The sequence below is a fragment of the Bos mutus genome, chromosome 15 (assembly GCF_027580195.1).
Source record: "Bos mutus isolate GX-2022 chromosome 15, NWIPB_WYAK_1.1, whole genome shotgun sequence".
In the NCBI taxonomy this organism is placed as follows: domain Eukaryota; kingdom Metazoa; phylum Chordata; class Mammalia; order Artiodactyla; family Bovidae; genus Bos; species Bos mutus.
In genome coordinates this window covers 20,028,289-20,048,141 of record NC_091631.1, presented here as the reverse complement: position 1 = coordinate 20,048,141, position 19,853 = coordinate 20,028,289, and the positions used below count along the sequence as shown (strand labels likewise).

General features: G+C 39.3%; 1 protein-coding gene across 3 annotated transcripts in view; it reads left to right on the top strand.

The window, feature by feature from the left end:
- The window catches only part of DNAJC24 (DnaJ heat shock protein family (Hsp40) member C24), a 76,321-nt gene that overhangs the window by 36,588 nt on the left and 19,880 nt on the right, over positions 1-19,853 (top strand). The window lies entirely within an intron of this gene.

Here is a 19,853-nt window from a genome sequence, read left to right as displayed (position 1 = left end):
TCTTTACTAGTTGGCTCCGAGACCCTGTTGTCTGCATCCTTTCCTTCCAGAAACCGCAGAGGCCCAGTGCTGGGGAGCACCGGTGCCTGTGGCCCCATTCCTTCCAGCGGTCCTTGATTCTGCTTTTCTGGTGGGTGGTAGCAGTGGTGACGCCACAGCAGAATGGAGTTTACAGGCGGAAATTCAGGCCTCCCACCTTTCTCAGATGTGGGGGAAAGTGAGGCCTCAAATACGAGCCTTGGGCGCTGCAGCAGCTCATCGGGACTCAGCCAGTTCACTTCAGGTTGGAGTTGGAGGGAGTGTTACACTGCAGGGCCTCTTGCTGACTGGGACATATTTTGGAGGAGTTTTGAGGGGAGATTGGAAGAGAGGAGAGCATAAGAAGGTGTTACGTGAGAGAAGTAGATGAAAAGGTGGAGTAGTTGCGGGAGGCTTCAGAAGTGTTGGTGAGGGTCACTGGTCATAGTATTTAAAGATTAAGAGCAAAGAGATGGAGTTATTTACGATTAACTTTTATTGACTTAACTGTAGTTCTTTTCTTTGTCTTGTTTTGAGAGGAGAGACAGGGATGTGATAAGCACTTCAGGGGAAAAGGTCTTTGATTTTTATAAAATTATAAAATATTAAAAATCTGATTTTCATGAATTATTTTAATAGAGCCTATATTTAATATTTCAGTAAATCCAAAGCAGTTCTTTACCAGTAAAAATGTTGGGGAATGCTATTTTAGTTGTCAGGTACTATTGCGATCAGATTTGCTAGTGCTTATTCCATAATTCTCTCAACTTGACCATTTCAATTTTATTTCATAACTGAGGTCCAAAGAAACGAATTTTGCTTCTCTTTGAGGTAAGGAGTACCTCAGAATGTGGTGATGACTGGACTTACAAAAGCACAAGAACTCGGGATAGAAATGATCTGAACAAAAATAAAAACAAGCTTTTATTCAGTGCTAATATGTGTGCTGCATTTTGAAGTTCCTCAGCAGTATTGTGCATTAGAATCTGTTTGGAAATGTGTATCTGCTGTGATATTATGGAAATTGAACATTGGTCCTATTGGGGCTTGGCAAGTAATACAGATACAGGTAAGATCAGTTCAGTTCAGCAGTCATGTCTGACTCTGCGACCCTATGGACTGCAGCACCCCAGGCTTCCCTGTCCATCACCGATTCCCGGAGCTTACTCAAACTCATGTCCCTTGAGTCAGTGATGTCATCCAACCATCTCATCCTCTGTTGGCCCCTTCTCCTCCCACCTTCAATCTTTCCCAGCATCAGGGTCTTTTCGAACACTTAAGATAGTTTTACCCATATACACAACTAGTGTGATGCCATCTGAATATGGCTATTAAAAACAGCTTCATGGAAGGGGTGCATTTGAACTCGTGGAGGATGTTCCATTGGAGATAACAGCATAAGTAAGACATGGAAACAGAAAGGTATGAGTGTTCGGGGGGAATATCTAAAGGTCTAGTCTAGAATGTGTAGAATGACAAGACAACATGGATGGTGTATATATAATACTTGTAATAGATAAAGCTGGAATGGTAGATGGAGTTCTTTTATTGGAGGACTTTACTTATAAGCATAAAAGAATATGTCTAATTTATTATGTAATCATTGGACAATTAAACATTTTGAGGTGAAAAATGACATTGTCAGGGTTTTAAGTGAAGGCGAGTGAATTTGGAAGCAGGTGGGTGAACTGGAGAGCTGGTAGAAGACGAATGCTGGAGACCAGATAAGAGCTTCTGTTGAACTACGTTTGTCATTTGGAACAGAAAGGACAATTTTTAGGTAGAATCTGGTGCTTAATGGGATGAAGAAAAGGGAGGTTACTCTGATACTATAGCTTGGATTATTAGGAAATGTATTTTTCTTTAATTTATTCATTCAGCATTTATTAAGCTTGGTGGTAATCTTAACAGACAAGGAATTCAACAGGAGAAGGAACTGCTTTTAGAGTCTGGATGATAAATTGGGTTTTAGATGTGCTGAACTTGTAGTGCTAGTAAGTTAGCTTTCAGAAGGTATTTGAAATTTGGTTCTGGAATTCAAGAAAGTGTGAAACTAGAGATGAGAGCTGGCATCCTGTTAATGATACTGCTCATTGTTAATATGTGGAGAAAAACCAAAGTGCTGTATCCTCAGGGGCCACCTTGGTAGATCAAAATATTATTGGCATGGTGATTTGGGGATTTTTGTTTAATCAAATTTGCCTGGAGTCCTTTTCATAGTTACTTGTTATTTTTTATTTGCAGTCAATATTTTATTAATCAAAACAACGTAATCACAAATGTGTAGTAAAGGATTACTATATGACCTCCTTAACTTTTTGTTCAATTTAATGTATAAGTATCAGGCTCTGGTAACATAAAGCAATATTTCCTTTTGAAAAGGAATATAAGAAAGACTCCCCAGGTAACTCAGTGGTAAAGAATCCGCTTCCCAGTGCAGGAGACGCAGGTTCAATCCCTGGGTCCAGAAGATCCTCTGAAGTAGGAAATGCAGCCCACGCCAGTATTCTTGCTTGAAAGATCCCATGGACTTTGAAAAACCTGGCTGGCTAGGGTCCATGGGGTTACAGAGAATGACTACGCTACTGAGCACCGCCTCACATACCTTTGTTTCTGTGATCTGAAATATTACTTTATTGTGTAGTGGTCAGTTTATCACAAAACTGTCTTGTGCATTCACTTTAAAGAAATACCATTTCAACTTTATTTTGCTTGGTCAATAGAAAAGGTCATTTGGGGCTAATGTATATATAAATTTTCACTAACAACTGTTGCTAGAATTTTCACAAAGTTTTTTTTTTTTGCTCTTTTTGCAGTTTATGCTATTTCAGTTCTTTCCCCTTTTTTCTGTGTTTTCTAATAGAAAAACTCTTTCAGTTTTGTTAAACCTACCAGTGGACACCGTTGCAGTGTTCAGTAGCGGAAGCATCATACAAATTATAACCCCCTCTTTAAAAAAAACTCAGCAGGTTAAAATACCACTTACATATTGTTCACATTTCATCACCTTCATCACTGAAGTTGGCATTTGTGCAAACAATCAAATAAAGAGGTTGGCATTTATGATTACTTAACAAAAGGTATCAAATATCAAAAAATTTCTGACTTGAAACACTTAATATAATTTTCATTGTGGTGTTATAGGTTAACAATTGAGGAGTGTCACTCACTTGCCTCTTTTTTTTAATTCATATTTGGAGGAATGCATTTGTCAAGGGGAAATTTTTATGGAGCACTAATTTTCTGACTTGCAGTGAATTCTTTGTTTTAAGCATGCTAACAGTGTCCTTCTCAGACCTCAGCATGCATAATAACTGCCTGAAGGGTTTGGTGAGACAGATTCTGGGGTCCCCTTCTGCAGGTTTGGGATGGGGCCATCTTCTAATGAGCTCTCAGATAATGCTGATGCTGCAAATCTGAGGACCACTCAGATTTGAATTGCACTGAGCTGACACAATGAATATTCATTGGATGGACTGTTGCTGAAGCTCCAATACTTTGGCAACCAATGCGAAGAGCGGACTCATTGGAAAAGACCCTGATTGGGAAAGATTGGGATGGCAGAGAATGAGATGGTTAGGTAGCATCGGTGGCCTTGACTCAGTGGACTTGACTTTGAGCAAAATCCAGGAGCTATTGGAGGACAATAGCTTGGTTGGTGTGCTACAGTCCACAGGGTCGCAAAGAGTCAGAACTTAACGACTGAAAAACAACAACAGTGAGCAGACACAGAGTGACAGTCATTCTCGGATTAGTCATTTTGAAAGCACTTGCGTTTCTTACATGGAGAAAATATAACATTAACGTTATAACATTATAATGACCATTATAATGACCATGTGTTAACATTATAACATTAACATTATAAGATTGACATGTTTCATGTTAATCAACCCATTGCTGTAAAATCTCAGCTAGTCAGAACTGAGTCCATAATTAAAACATTAGTTATCAATTAGGTAGTTTATCAGTTAGGAAATAGAGAGCCCATACCAAATCTGTTAAAAAATTATAGCATTTTCGTATATCTTTTGTAGTGTCATGAGTGATCCTTTGTTTTATCAAGACAGGTTCTTAATCTTTACTTTGTGTTCATTTTTCTCATCCTCAGCAAGTGACTTAGGGATTTAAAAAACATAGGTCCATATAAAAAAAATTTCCCCACATGTGTAGAAGTTACATAAATCATAAAGTTTTAAGTGTCAAGTCAAGCCAGTTGAGGATAGTAAAATAATACTTCACTAAAATTTTGGAGATAAACAGCTTTGTCCTGTTTTAATAAAGAATCACAGAGTAATACTCTTCTAGGTTTTCTTAGTATTGTGACATGTTTATCATGTTTTATTTCTGAATGCATTTTAGTTCTCTACTTAGCAATACTAAACTTTTAATGATGTTTTAAAGTTTTTTGGCGGTTGGCATATATACTTGAGAGTAATAAAACTATTTCCATACACTAGTATGTAACTCAAACTTTTCACTAATTCCTATCATTCTCTTCATTAGTTTTCTATGTTTTTATTGTACTTTTCTCGTTTAATATTGGAAGAAATTTCTAATTTTTCTTTTATGGCTTAGAAAAATGTGTTAAATTCCTTTTAAAACATTTAGACATTTGAAGGTATTTGTTTATTGAGATACAGTCAACATATCTCAATAGAAAAGTTCAGTCCTGCTGGTTCAGATGGTAAAGAATCTGTGTGCAATGCAGGAGACCTGTGTTTGATCCCTGGGTCTGGAAGATCCCCAGGAGGAGGGCAGGGCAACCCACTCCAGTGTTCTTGCCTGCAGAATTCCATGGACAGAGGAGTCTCGTGGGCTACCGTCCATGGGGTAGCAAAGAGTTGGTCCCGACTGAGTGACTAAGATACATGGTCATCATACACTGAAAAATGCATGAATCTTAAGGGTTTAGTTTGGTGAAATTTGATACTGTGTAACTACCATCCCAAACAGGATATTGAACATTTCTCTTTTCCCAGAGAATTCTCTTATGTCCCTTTCCAGTTAATTTACATCCCCTCATAACCTATTCCAACCTGGCAACCAACTTTTAATTTTTATCACTATATTCATTACTAGGTATTCTTAGGGGATTGGTTCTAGGACATCCTGAGGATACTAAAATCCAAGGATGTTCAAGTTCTTTATGTAAAATCACATATCCAAAGATATGGAGGGCAGCTGTATAGGTTTAGTTCTGCCTGAATTTGGATTTTATATCAGGGTAATCATATACTATGTATCCTTTATTTTTGTTTTTCTTGCCTAACGTAATGTTTTATTTTTACTTGTTTTTATTTATTTTATTTTTTGGGGGGGCCAAACTGGGGCATGTACGATCTTAGTTCCTGGACCAGGAATTGAACCCATGCCCCTACAGTGGAAACATGGAGTCTTAACCACTGGATTGCTAGGGAAGTCCCAACATAATGTGTTAGATATCCATCTGTGTTATTACTGACTGTATCAAATTTGTTTTCTTCTTTGTTGTTGAGTAGTATTCCCTAATGGATATACTATAGTTTATCCATATTCCTATTGATAGACATTTATGGTTCCAGGTTTTGGCTGTTAATGAATAAGTGTGTTGGTACATTCTAAGTCTTTTTGTGAACATACATTTTTTATTTCTCTGAGGTAACGGTCTAGCAGTGAAATTGCATGACCTCGAGTAGATGTGTGTGTTTATAAGAAATCGTCAAATTGTTTCCTGCCAGCAACATATGAAAGTTCCAGTTACTCCATATCCTCATCAGCATTTAGTGTTATCAGTCTTTTTTTATTTGAGCCACTCTATTAGGTGCTAGTAGTTTCTCGTGATTTTAATATATATTTTCCTGATAACTAATAAAAATGTTTGAGTGTATATTCATGTATAATTATCTGTTCATCTGTCTTCTTTTGAAAAATGTTTGTTCACGTTCCCCCCCGCCTTATTTTTAATTAGTATATCTTTTCACCATTGATTTATAGAATTTTTTGTTTGTTTATTCTGGATACAAATCCTGTATTTGATAAAACACTTAGACAGTATTTTTTTTCCTCTATCTGTGGCTTGTCTGTTTATCTTCTTAATGGTATGTTCGATGAGCTAAAAGTTTTAAAATTGCATGTAGTTTACATGTAAAATTTTTTTATGTAAAATTTTACATGTAAAATTGCATGCATTTTGTTCATTATAGTTTGTGCTTTTTGTCAAAGCACAAAGATGCCAAGGGACAAAGATACTGTGTTTCATTCTAGAAGCTTTATGGTTCTGAGTTTTACATTTATATCTATGATTTATCTTGAATTAATTTTTGTATATGTAGTGAGATAGAGATTGGGGTTAACCTTTTTCCCCATGGACAGCAGTTGTTTCAACATCATTTGTTCTATGCTGTCCTTTCCCAATTGAATTGCCTTGGCACCTTTGTTGAAAAACAAGTGACTGTATATGTATGGTCTAGTTCTAGACTCTTCCATTCCATCAATTTGTATATATTTCTACCAGTAATACATTCTTGATTACCACAGCTTCATTTTGTTTTATTTTTTAATTTTTACAATGTTGTGTTTGGTTTTTGCCATACGTGCTGCTTCTGCTACTGCTAAGTCACTTCAGTCGTGTCTGACTCTGTGCGACCCCAGAGACATACCATAGCTTTACTGGAGAAGGAAATGGCAACCTACTCCAGTATTCTTGCCTAGAGAACCCCGTGGACAGAGGAGCCTGGTGGGCTCCTATCCATAGGGTTGCACACAGTCGGACACGACAGAAGCGACTTAGCATGCATGCATGCATTGGAGAAGGAAATGGCAACCCACTCCAGTGTTCTTGCCTGGAGAATCCCAGGGACAGAGGAGCCTGGTGGGCTGCTGTCTGTGGGGTTGCACAGAGTCGGACACGACTGAAGTGACTTAGCAGTAGCAGCCATAGCTTTATATTAAGTCTTGAAATCAGGTGATACAGGTCCTCCAACTCTGTACTTTTTGAAGATTCTTTTGCTTGCTATAGATCCTTTGTATCTATTTTTTTTTCAGTCTTTATTTTTTTTGTCATGCTATGTGGCATGCAGGATCTTAGTTCCCAGAAAAGGGATCAAACCATGCCCTCTACAGTGGAAACACAGAGTTCTCACAACTGAACCTCCAGGGGGAGTCCCTAAATCCTTTGTTTTTCCATGTAAATATTAAAATCATCTTGTCTGCTTCTTCAAAGTGACTCACTGCAATTTTTCAGGAATTTCATAAAATTCTTAAAATGGACATGATATTCTCATCTTGAACATATTATTTCTTTCCATTTTTCCCCCTTGAGGCTATTGTAGTTGGTAATTTCTTAAACTCTAATTTTTCCAGTTGTTTGTTGAAAAATTTGCTGATTTCTTAATTTTGAGTTCTTTGCTTACAGGTGACTTAAGCTCTTCCAGTTTCAGCAAAATGCATTTTAATTTATACTGGTAGGAAATAGTAGTTAAATGAACTTTACAGCATTGATTTTAGTACATGCCTCTTCTTTTAGTTGAGTTATCAATATTTTCTGTATTTGATAGATGAGTGTTTTCCTCAGAGGTCCCTGTTATTTATAGTATCAGCTGGAATTTTTTTCAATATAAGGAAGTTCATGCTGTCTTTGGGGATCAAGACCATTCCGATAGAAAAGAAATGCAAAAAAGCAAAATGGCTGTCTGGGGAGGCCTTACAAATAGCTGTGATAAGAAGAAAAGCGAAAAGCAAAGGAGAAAAGGAAAGATATAAACATCTGAATGCAGAGTTCCAAAGAATAGCAAGAAGAGATGAGAAAGCTTTCTTCAGTGATCAATGCAAAGAAGTAGAGGAAAACAACAGAATGGGAAAGACTAGGGCTCTCCAAGAAAATCAGAGATACCGAAGGAACATTTCATGCAAAGATGAGCTCGATAAAGGACAGAAATGGTATGGACCTAACAGAAGCAGAAGATATTAAGAAGAGATGGCAAGAATACACAGATCAGATCAGATCAGTCGCTTAGTCGTGTCCGACTCTTTGCGACCCTATGAATCGCAGCACGCCAGGCCTCCCTGTCCATCACCAACTCCCGGAGTTCACTCAGACTCACGTCCATCGAGTCAGTGATGCCATCCAGCCATCTCATCCTCTGTTGTCCCCTTCTCCTCCTGCCCCCAATCCCTCCCAGCAGCAGAGTCTTTTCCAATGAGTCAACTCTTCGAGTGCGGTGGCCAAAGTACTGGAGTTTCAGCTTTAGCATCATTCCTTCCAAAGAAATCCCAGGGCTGATCTCCTTCAGAATGGACTGGTTGGATCTCCTTACAGAATACACAGAAGAACTGTACAAAAAAGATCTTCACGACCCAGATAATCACTATGGTGTGATCACTGACCTAGAGCCAGACATCCTGGAATGTGAAGTCAAGTGGGCCGTAGAAAGCATCACTATGAACAAAGCTAGTGGAGGTGATGGAATTCCAGTGGAGCTATTTCAAATCCTGAAAGATGATGCTGTGAAAGTACTGCACTCAATATGCCAGCAAATTTGGAAAACTCAGCAGTGGCCACAGGACTGGAAAAGGGCAGTTTTCATTCCAATCTCAAAGAAAGGCAATGCCAAAGAATGCTCAAACTACTGCACAATTGCACTCATCTCACACGCTATTAAAGTAATGCTCAAAATTCTCCAAGCCAGGCTTCAGCAATATGTGAACCGTGAACTTCCTGATGTTTGAGCTGGTTTTAGAAAAGGCAGAGGAACCAGAGATCAAATTGCCAACATCTGCTGGATCATGGAAAAAGCAAGAGAGCTCCAGAAAAACATCTATTTCTGTTTTATTGACTATGCCAAAGCCTTTGACTGTGTAGATCACAATAAACTGTGGAAAATTCTGAAAGATGAGAATACCAGAACACCTGACCTGCCTCTTGAGAAATCTGTATGCATGTCAGGAAGCAACAGTTAGAACTGGACATGGAACAACAGACTGGTTCCAAATAGGAAAAGGAGTTCATCAAGGCTGTATATTGTCACCCTGTTTATTTAACTTATATGCAGAGTACATCATGAGAAACGCTGGGCTGGAAGAAGCACAAGCTGGAATCAAGATTGCCGGGAGAAATATCAATAACCTCAGATATGCAGATGACACCACCCTTATGGCAGAAAGTGAAGAGGAACTCAAAAGCCTCTTGATGAAAGTGAAAGTGGAGAGTGAAAAAGTTGGCTTAAAGCTCAACATTCAGAAAACGTAGATCATGGCATCTGGTCCCACCACTTCATGGGAAATAGATGGGGAAACAGTGGAAACAGTGTCAGACTTTATTTTTCTAGGCTCCAAAATCACTACAGATGGTGACTGCAGCCATGAAATTAAAAGACGCTTACTCCTTGGAAGGAAAGTTATGACCAACCTAGATAGCATATTCAAAAGCAGAGACATTACTTTGCCAACAAAGGTTCGTCTAGTCAAGGCTATGGTTTTTCCTGTGGTCATGTATGGATGTGAGAGTTGGACTGTGAAGAAGGCTGAGCGCTAAAGAATTGATGCTTTTGAACTGTGGTGTTGGAGAAGACTCTTGAGAGTCCCTTGGACTGCAAGGGGATCCAACCAGTCCATTCTGAAGGAGATCAGCCCTGGGTGTTCTTTGGAAGGAATGACGCTAAATCTGAAACTCCAGTACTTTGGCCACCTCATGTGAAGAGTTGACTCATTGGAAAAGACTCTGCTGCTGGGAGGGATTGAGGGCAGGAGGAGAAGGGGACGACAGAGGATGAGATGGCTGGATGGCATCACTGACTCGATGGATGTGAGTCTGAGTGAACTCCGGGAGTTGGTGATGGACAGGGAGGCCTGGCGTGCTGCGATTGATGGGGTCGAAAAGAGTCGGACACGACTGAGTGACTGATCTGATCTGATGCTGTCTTTTTGTGACTGTTTCTGGATTTTCAGTTAGTAAACCAGGAACTAAATCAGGGTTAGTAAACCTGAAACGCAGGATGTTTTACATTTTCTGTCTTTCATTTGATCATTGAGTGAATGCAGTAGGAATAGCTTTGGTTGGGAAGGTTTGGCTGGTGGGATTCAAAGTAAAACGAGCAAAGAATAAAATAAGCCTCAACAATGGAGGAAAGTGACAGTGGCCTCTTGTGGTGCTACTGAATGCTTCAGCCTGCCTCTCATGGGAGGGCTCCAATATAAAAACAGTAGGAAAAAATTCACATTCCCTGGGATCAGAAGGTCTTGAAACCTAAGATCAGAGGCTTGGTTTCTGTGGTCAGTGAAGAGTCATAGCAGTTAATATTGTACATAAAAAGTCACCATTTTATTAATAGACCTTTAATTGAAATATCTTTTTAAGCTGTGCTAGATGTATTCTAGTTTTAAACCATAGATGTGTTTAGATTGTATATAATTTATTGTGGCTGCTGAAATAAATTACAACAAACTTAGTGGATTTTAAAATAGCAGGGGAAAACAAGATGGCAGAGGAGAAGGTGGACGTGGAATACATCTCTCTCCACGGACACATCAGGAATACACCTTCAGACACAGAAGTGCATGCAGTACTCTAGCTGAGAGTGGACAGGAGTACCTGACCAGAGGAAAAGAACATAGAACCTCACAAAACTCAGTAACAAAGGAACTAGGGGGGAAAATGGGAGTGTTAGTAGGACTGGACCTGCCCTCAGCAGGTGGGGGAACCGAAGCAGGGGTCTGATCCCCACATCGGGGCAACTGTCTGAGTCAGAGGAGAAACATTTAAGGCTGAGAGTGAAACAGCTGATCTGTGGCAGCCTAAATGGAGTGAGAATCAGACAGTCCTTGCTGCATCCATACATACCCTGGACAGCGACGTGGGTCCCCTGGAAGGCGCAGTGGCTAGGACCTGGAGTTTGGGGATTATCGAGCAATCCCAGGACAAGGGCTGCTGTTGACTGTGGAGAGATGGATCGAGGGGATGTGAGGGAGAAGATTGTGGTGGGAAATGCCTGTGGAGAAAAGCCAGGCAGCCATGGAAGCAAGGTGATACTGCTGAGTCATGTGTAGGGGTTGGAGCCATCACCATATCCTTTCTCTCCCCACTTGCCAGCATCAGCAGCTGAACAGTAAGAGAGGCTGGCCCATCAAATGCCTGAGGCACTCAACTACAGAGTAGGACCCCACCCAGGGTGCCCCTTTAAGTGCCTGATGTGCTGCTCCATATGGTGGAACCCCAGCCAGGGGGCCCCCTGTATGTGCCTGATGCATGGAACAACAGAGAAATACCCCAGGCAAGGGAGCCCTCTAAGTGCCTGAATGGGCGCAGCTAGGGAGAAAGACTGGCCAAAGAGGCCTTCTGATCACCAGCTACAAGAAGCTTGAAAAAAGACTCTGATAGGGCCATAACTACTGCAGCGGAGGCAGTCTGTGTCCCTGCACACTTGGCACTGCCAGGGTCCTCGAATGCCAAGCAGCTGCACCTCCTTCACACTCAACTGTCACTGGGGCAGAGCTGTCACAGGCAAAAGAAGTCTTGGGTCTATGCACGCAGGGTCACTTCGGTAGTGTCTGACTTTGTAACCCTGTAGACTGCGGTCTGCCAGGTTTCTCTGTCAGAGACAGGTATTCTCCAGGCAAGAATACTGGAACGTATTCACCAGTACTGGTTGCCATACCCTTCTAGAGCACTATATTCCTGCTGCCCTAGCCACCAACTCCCCTGAGTACCTGGTGCTGCCAGACCCCTGCGACCCAAGCAGCTGCACCACCTCCACCCGTGGCCCTCACAGGGGCAAACCCAAGTCCTCCAGGGCAACCTCAGGAGCAAACCCTACTGGACGACCCACATGCAGAGGTGGAAATTAAACCACAACTGAAACCCAGGGGCGGTGTCACTAAAGAAGACCCAAAACCTTCCCATCAGCCATACAAGCTGCAGATTAAATCCACACAATCAACTAGGCAGACTCTGTGTCTGTAGAATATATAAACGGTCATTGAGAGCTCCCACAAAAGAAAATGCACTAGTTCTGATAGCTGTGGACTTTGGAGGCAAGAACACACAGGCGTAGGACCAGATTAGAAGCTGAGCTGCCCCACAGCAGGTTCAGAGACCAGCACAGTGTTGGAGGGCATCCTAGGGACGTGAGGTAGACTGTGACTCCCAGCGAGGGAAAGGACTCTGACAGCAGTGACTCAAGAAATACATTTATTATTCTTATGTTTTGACTTGTTCTGTAGATTCTTTTGGATTTTTTTCTTTTTTATTACCCACTCTGTTGTAGTTATTGACTTTATTGCCCCTATGAAATCTAATTAAGCTTTTGAGCTTTTTTGTTTTTTTCTCAGTCACATTTTTTATTGTTGTTATAAACCTGTGCCTCTATGTTGGACTTTTGTAATTCTGTGGAGTTTTGCTTTTTTTTCCTTTTCTCATTTTTTAATTTTTTAAGTTATTATTTTTCCACACTTATTCCTTTGTTTGCCTTTCCTACTGTTCTTTTCCCCTTGCAGTTAATCTTTAATGTATATAAATCTTCTTTATCTACCTCTATTTAACTTTGCATATCTGTTCTTTTTTTCTTTTCTTTCTTTCCTTTCCTCTTCTTAACATCTTTTTAGTTTTATGTTCATTGCTTTATTCCCTAATTGGTACCTTGCTTTAATTTTGTTTTCCCATTTGTGCTTTAGTTAGTTTTGTTCTTAACTGGTAAATATAATTTTTGATTTACTTTGTTCACCAGGTCAACCTACCATACTTTTTTGTTGTTGTTGGACTGTTTTCACTTTGCTCATGGGTGCATATGTATATCCCATTATTTTAATTGTTATTTGCCTGATTTTGTAACTGCCATTTGTTGATCTTTGGTTTCTCGTTTTTGGATATTTGTTTTAATCTTACTTAATACCAAACAAGCCACTTGTGGAATCTTTGTTCCTAACCAGAGATCAAGCCCTGAGTCTTTGGAGTGGGAACACTGACTCCAAGACCCTAGACTACCAGAGAACTAACCCTAGGGAGTATCAGATAGTGAGAACACACACTACGGAAACCACTTGAATACAAGACCCAGCATCACCCAACCACCAGTAGCACCCTGTGCAGTTTCCTCCTCTAAACAATGAACAAAGCAAAAATAGAAATCCAATCATCAGCAGACAGGATCACCACCTCACTCAGCCTTGCCCATCAGAGGAAAAACAAACAAACAAAAACTCAGCACAAGTCTCACCCTATAGGAAGCTTACACAAACCACTGAACCAACCTTAGGAGGGCAGAAACCAAAAGGAAGAAAGAATTCAACCTTGAAGCCTAGGAAAAGGAGACCTCAAACATAATAAGTTAAAAAAAAAATAATGAAAAGGCAGAGAAATACTACATAAATGAAGGAACAAACTAGAAACACAGAAGTCCAAATTAATGAAGAGGAAATAGGCAAATTCTGAAAAAGAATTCAGAGTAATGATAGTGAAGGTGATCCAAAACCTTGAAAACTAAATGGAGAAAATGCAAGAATTAATTAACAAAGACCTAGAAGAATTAAAAATAAACATATAGAGACAAACAACATAATTACTGAAATTAAAAATACTCTAGAAGGAATCAATAGCAGAATATCTGAAGCAGAAGAACGAATCACTGAGCCGGAAGATAAAATTGTGGAAATAATTTCTGAAGAGCAGAATAAAGTGAAAAGAATGAAAAGAGCTGAGGACAGTCTCAGAGACCTCTGGGACCATATCAAACATACCAACATTAGAATTATAGAAGACGAAGAGAAAAAGAAAGGGCATGAGAAAATTTTTGAAGAGATTATAGTTGAAAATTTCCCCAACATGGAAACAGAAATAGCCAGTCAAGTCCAAGAGGCACAAAGGGTCCCATACAGGATAAACCCAAGGAGAAACATGCCAAGACACATACTAATCAAACTAAAAAGACTAAACACAAAGAATATTAAAACAGCAAGGGAGAAGCAACAAGTAACATACAAGGGAAACCCCATATGCTTAACAGCTGATCTTTCAGCAGAAACTCTGCAGGCCAGAAGGGAATGGCAGGATATATTTAAAGTACTGAAAGGGAAAAATCTACAACCAAGATTACTGTACCTGGCAAGGATCTCATTCAAAATTGATGGAGAAATAAAATGCTTTCAGACGAGCAAAAGTGAAGAGAATTGACTACCGCCAAACCAGCTTTACAAAAAATGTTAAATGGACTTACATAGTCAAGAAATTCAACAGAAGAAAAAAGATCTACAAAATCAACCCCAAACAATTAGAAAATGGCAACAGAAACATATATATCAATAATTACTTTAAATGTAAGAGGATTAAATGCTTCAGCCAAAAGACACAGACTGACTGAATGGATACAAAAACAAGACCCATATATATGCTGTCTGTAAGAAACTCACTTCAGACCTCAAAACACATAGACTGAAACTGAGAAGATGGAAAAATATATTCCATGCAAATGGGAAGAAAAGAAAGCTGGAGTAGCAATCCTCATATCAGACAAAATAGACCTTAAAATAAAGAAGATTACAAGATAAGGGAGGACACTACATAATGATCAAAGGATCAATATAAGAGGAAGACATAACAATTGTAAAGATCTATGCTGCCAACATAGGAGGACCTCAATACATAAGACAGACAAACATTCAGTTCAGTTCAGTCACTTAGTCATGTCCAACTCTTTGAGACCCCATGAACTGCAGCATGCCAGGCCTCCCTGTCCCTCACCAACTCCCGGAATTCACCCAAACTCATGTACATCGAGTCGGTGATGCCATCCAGCCATCTCATCCTCTGTTGTCCCCTTCTCCTCCTGCCCCCAATCCCTCCCAGCAGCAGAGTCTTTTCCAATGAGTCAACTCTTCACATGAGGTGGCCAAAGTATTGGAGTTTCAGCTTCAGTATCAGTCCTTCCAATGAATACCCAGGACTGATCTCCTTTAGAATGGACTGTTTGGATCTCCTTGCAGTCCAAGGGACTCTCAAGAGTCTTCTCTAACACCACAGTTCAAAAGCATCAATTCTTCAGTGCTCAGCTTTCTTCACAGTCCAACTTTCACATCCATACATGACCACTGGAAAAACCGTAGCCTTGACTAGATGAACCTTTGTTGGCAAAGTAATGTCTCTGCTTTTGAATATGCTGTCTAGGTTGGTCATAACTTTTCTTCCAAGGAGTAAGCGTCTTTTAATATCATGGCTGCAATCACCATCTGCAGTGATTTTGGAGCCCAAAAAATAGTCTGATACTGTTTCCACTGTTTTCCCCATCTATTTTCCATGAAGTGATGGGACCAGATGCCATGATCTTCGTTTTCTGAATGTTGAGCTTTAAGTCAACTTTTCCACTCTCCTCTTTCACCTTCATCAAGAGGCTCTTTAGTTCCTCTTCATTTTCTGCCATAAGGGTGGTGTCATCTGCATATCTGAGGTTATTGATATTTCTCCCGGCAATCTTGATTCCAGCTTGTGCTTCATCCAGCCCAGCATTTCTCATGATGTACTCTGCATATAAGGTAAATAAGCAGGTGACAATATATAGCCTTGACGAACTCCTTTTCCTATTTGGAACCAGTCTGTTGTTTCATGTCAAGTTCTAACTGTTGCTTCCTGACCTGCATATAGGTTTCTCAAGAGGCAGGTCAGGTGGTCTGGTATTCCCATCTCTTTCAGAATTTTCCACAGTTTATTGTGATCCACACAGTCAAAGGCTTTGGCATAGTCAATAACACAGAAATAGATGTTTTTCTGGAACTCTTTTCTCTACAAACACTGACAGACATAAAAGGAGAAATCGACAGTAACACAATAATAGGAGGAGACTTTAACACTCCACTCACACCAATGTACAGATCATCAAAAGAGAAAATTAATAAGGAAACATGAGTCTTAAATGACATATTAGATGGGATGGATCTCATTGATATCTTCAGGACATTCCATCCAAATGCAGAAGAATAAACCTTCTCAAGTGCACATGGAACATTCTCCAGGATAGACTACATCTTGGGTCACAAATCAAACCTCAGTAAATTTAAGAAAATTGAAATTGTATCAAGTATCTTCTCTGACTACAATACTATTAGACTAGGTATAGATTATAAGAAAAAAAAAACTGTAAGAAACACAAGCACATGGAGATTAAACAACATGTTTGTAAATAACCAACAGGTTACTGAAGAAATCAAAAGGGAAATCAGAAATTTTCTAGAAACAAATGACGATGAAAACACAACAACTCAAAACCTCTGGGATGCAGCAAAAGCAGTACTCAGAGGGAAGTTTATAGCAATACAATCCTACCTCAAGAAACAAGAAAAACATAGACTAGAGAACCTAACTTTACACCTACAACAACTGGAAAAAGAAAAAAAATAAACCAAAATTAGTAGAAAGAAAAAAATCATAAAGATCTGATCAGAAATAAATGAAAAAGAAATGAAAGAAACAATAGTAAAGATTAATAAAACTAAAAGCTTGTTCTTTGAGAAGATAAACAAAATTGACAAGCCTTTAGCCAGACTCATCAAGAAAAAAAGAGAGAAGAATCAAATCAGCAAAATTAAAAATGAGAAAGGAGAGGTTACAACAGATAATGCAGAAATACAAAGGATTATAAGAGACTATTATGGCAGTAAAATGGATAACCTGGAAGAAATGGACAGATTTTTAGAAAAGTTCAATCTTACAAGACCGAACCAGGAAGAAATAGAAATTATGAACAACCCAATTACAAGCACTGAAATTGAAGCTGTGATCAAAAATCTGCCAAAAAACAAAAGCCCAGGACCAGATGGCTTCACAGGAGAATTCTATCAAACATTTAAAGAGCTAATGCCTATCCTTCTAAAACTCTTTCAAAAAATTGCAAAGGAAGGAACACTTCCAAATTCATTCTATGTGGCGACCATCACCCTCATACCAAAACCAGACAAAGACAACATGAAAATAGAAAACTACAGGCCAATATCACTGATGAACATAGATGCAGAAATCCTCAACAAAATTTTAGCTAACAGAATTCAGCAACACATCAAAAAGCTTATACACCATGATCAAGTTGGGTTTATTCTAGGAATGCAAGGATTCTTCAATATATCCGAATTAATCAATGTGATACACTGTACTAACAATTGAAAGATAAAAATCATGATAATCTCAATAGATGCAGACAAAGCCTTTGACAAAGTTCAGCACTCATTTATGATTAAAACTCTTCAAAAAATGAGCATAGAAGGAATCTACCTCAACATAGTAAAGGCCATATATGATAAGCCTACAGCAAACATTATTCTCAATGGTGAAAAACTGAAAACATTCCCCCTAAGATCAGGAACAAGACAAGAGTGTCCACTTACACCACTATTATTGAACATAGTTCTGGAAGTCCTAGCTACAGCAGTCAGAGGAGGAAAAGAAATAAAAAGAATCTGATCGGAAAAAAAGTAAAGCTCTCATTGTTTGCAGAAGGCGTGATACTGTACGTAGAAAACCCTAAAGATAGTATCAGAAAATTACTAGAGCTAATCAGTGAATTTAGCAAAGTTATAGGATACAAAATCAATACACAGAAATCACTTGCGTTTCTGTATACTAACAATGAAAAATCAGGAAAAGAAATTTAGGAATCAATCCCATTCACCATTGCAACAAAAATAATTAATTAGGAATAAACTTACCTAGAGAAACAAAAGAAATGTTCACAGAAAATTATAAGACGCTAATGAAAGACGCAGGTCAGGAAGCAACAGTTAGAACTGGACATGGAACAACAGACTGGTTCCAAATAGGAAAAGGAGTACGTCAAGGCTGTATATTGTCACCCTGCTTATTTAACTTATATGCAGAGTACATCATGAGAAACGCTGGGCTGGAAGAAGCACAAGCTGGAATCAAGATTGCCGGGAGAAATATCAATAACCTCAGATATGCAGATGACACCACCCTTATGGCAGAAAGTGAAGAGGAACTCAAAAGCCTCTTGATGAAAGTGAAAGAGGAGAGTGAAAAAGTTGGGTTAAAGCTCAACATTCAGAAAACGAAGATCATGGCATCCGGTCCCATCACTTGGTGGGAAATAGATGGGGAAACAGTGTCAGACTTTATTTTTTGGGATTCCAGAATCACTGCAGATGGTGAGTGCAGCCATGAAATTAAAAGATGCTGACTCCTTGGAAGAAAAGTTATGACCAACCTAGATAGCATATTCAAAAGCAGGGACATTACTTTGCCAACAAAGGTTCATCTAGTCAAGGCTATGGTTTTTCCAGTGGTCATATATGGATGTGAGAGTTGGACTGTGAAGAAAGCTGAGCGCCAAAGAATTGATGCTTTTGAACTGTGGTGTTGGAGAGGACTCTTGAGAGTCCCTTGGACTGCAAGGAGATCCAACCAGTCCATTCTAAAGAAGATCAGCCCTGGGTGTTCTTTAGAAGGAATGATGCTAAAGCTGAAACTCCAATACTTTGGCCACCTCATGTGAAGAGTTGACTCATTGGAAAAGACTCTGCTGCTGGGAGGGATTGGGGGCAGGAGGAGAAGGGGACGACAGAGGATGAGATGGCTGGATGGCATCACTGACTCGATGTACATGAGTTTGGGTGAATTCCGGGAGTTGGTGATGGACAGGGAGGCCTGGCGTGCTGCGATTCATGGGGTCGCAAAGAGTCGGACACGACTGAGTGACTGAACTGAACTGAACTGATCCTTGGGGGCTGTTATCACAAAATGTATTGTCTGTTTTAGACCTTCATTTTTGTTCTGGAACTTACTATCAAAGCCGATTGGACTGAGGCTTTTAGCACCCCAAATGACATACTTATTTTCTTGCTATAACTGTCGTTTTTAATTGTCTGTATCAGAGTGTAAGATTTATTCCATTCTATTAGCACAACAGAACACATCTAAAAAGCTTCAGATCATGAATTACTTATTTAAAATGGTAGATGATGAATTACTTATTTAAAATAGTAGTCAGGAAAATACCAAATTAGTGAAAATGAATTGTGCTTTGACTCTCATAGAACTGATATATGACTCAAAATTTAGTGATAACTTTTAGTTTGGGGCAGCTAGAAACTAATTCTTTCTTTTGTAGGGCTTTCTTTCTTGGTAAATGATTAGGTCCAATGTTTTCTGTTCATTGTACCAACCACTGTTGGTTTTTCTAGTGGCCTATTAGAAATTCCCTGTATTCTAGTCTATACTTACATGATACCGCTGCTAGATTAAGGGATTTCTCTAGGGCCTTACTCAATGCTTATGGCATACTGAGATTGAGATTTCACAAGTAAGTATATCTTAAATATATGCTAGTAGTATAGTTGAGCATGTGAGTGAAATAACATTGATTCATACCAGACGTGTTATATATACAGACTGTCTTTATGTAGTGTAAGAAGGGTTTGCTAGAGATCTTAATATAGCAAACTCTGTTTTGGCTTTGGTACATTATTTAAAACCCTAACTTTAAAGATGGATTAAACTTCAGTGTGGGAATAACTTTTATGAAGGTCATTTAATAAATCATGGCCTAAAAAAGATGAAACAATAAGCCTTAGCTTCCTTTTCTTTAGTCATTACATTAATTAGCTTAAATATTTAAATATTGGTAGCTGATAGATTTGGACATAGGGAGTGAGGAAGAGAAATAGTGAGTCAAAAGAAAAATGGAAACTTGATTCTGTTTGCTCTAATGATCTTTGTCCCAGCGTGCATGATGTTCACTAGTTCTGGGCAACCAAATACCACAGTAGCTTTTGCTCTGCTGCTGCTAAGTCGCTTCAGTCGTGTCCGACTCTGTGCGACCCCATAGACGGCAGCCTACCAGGCTCCCCGTCCCTGGGATTTTCCA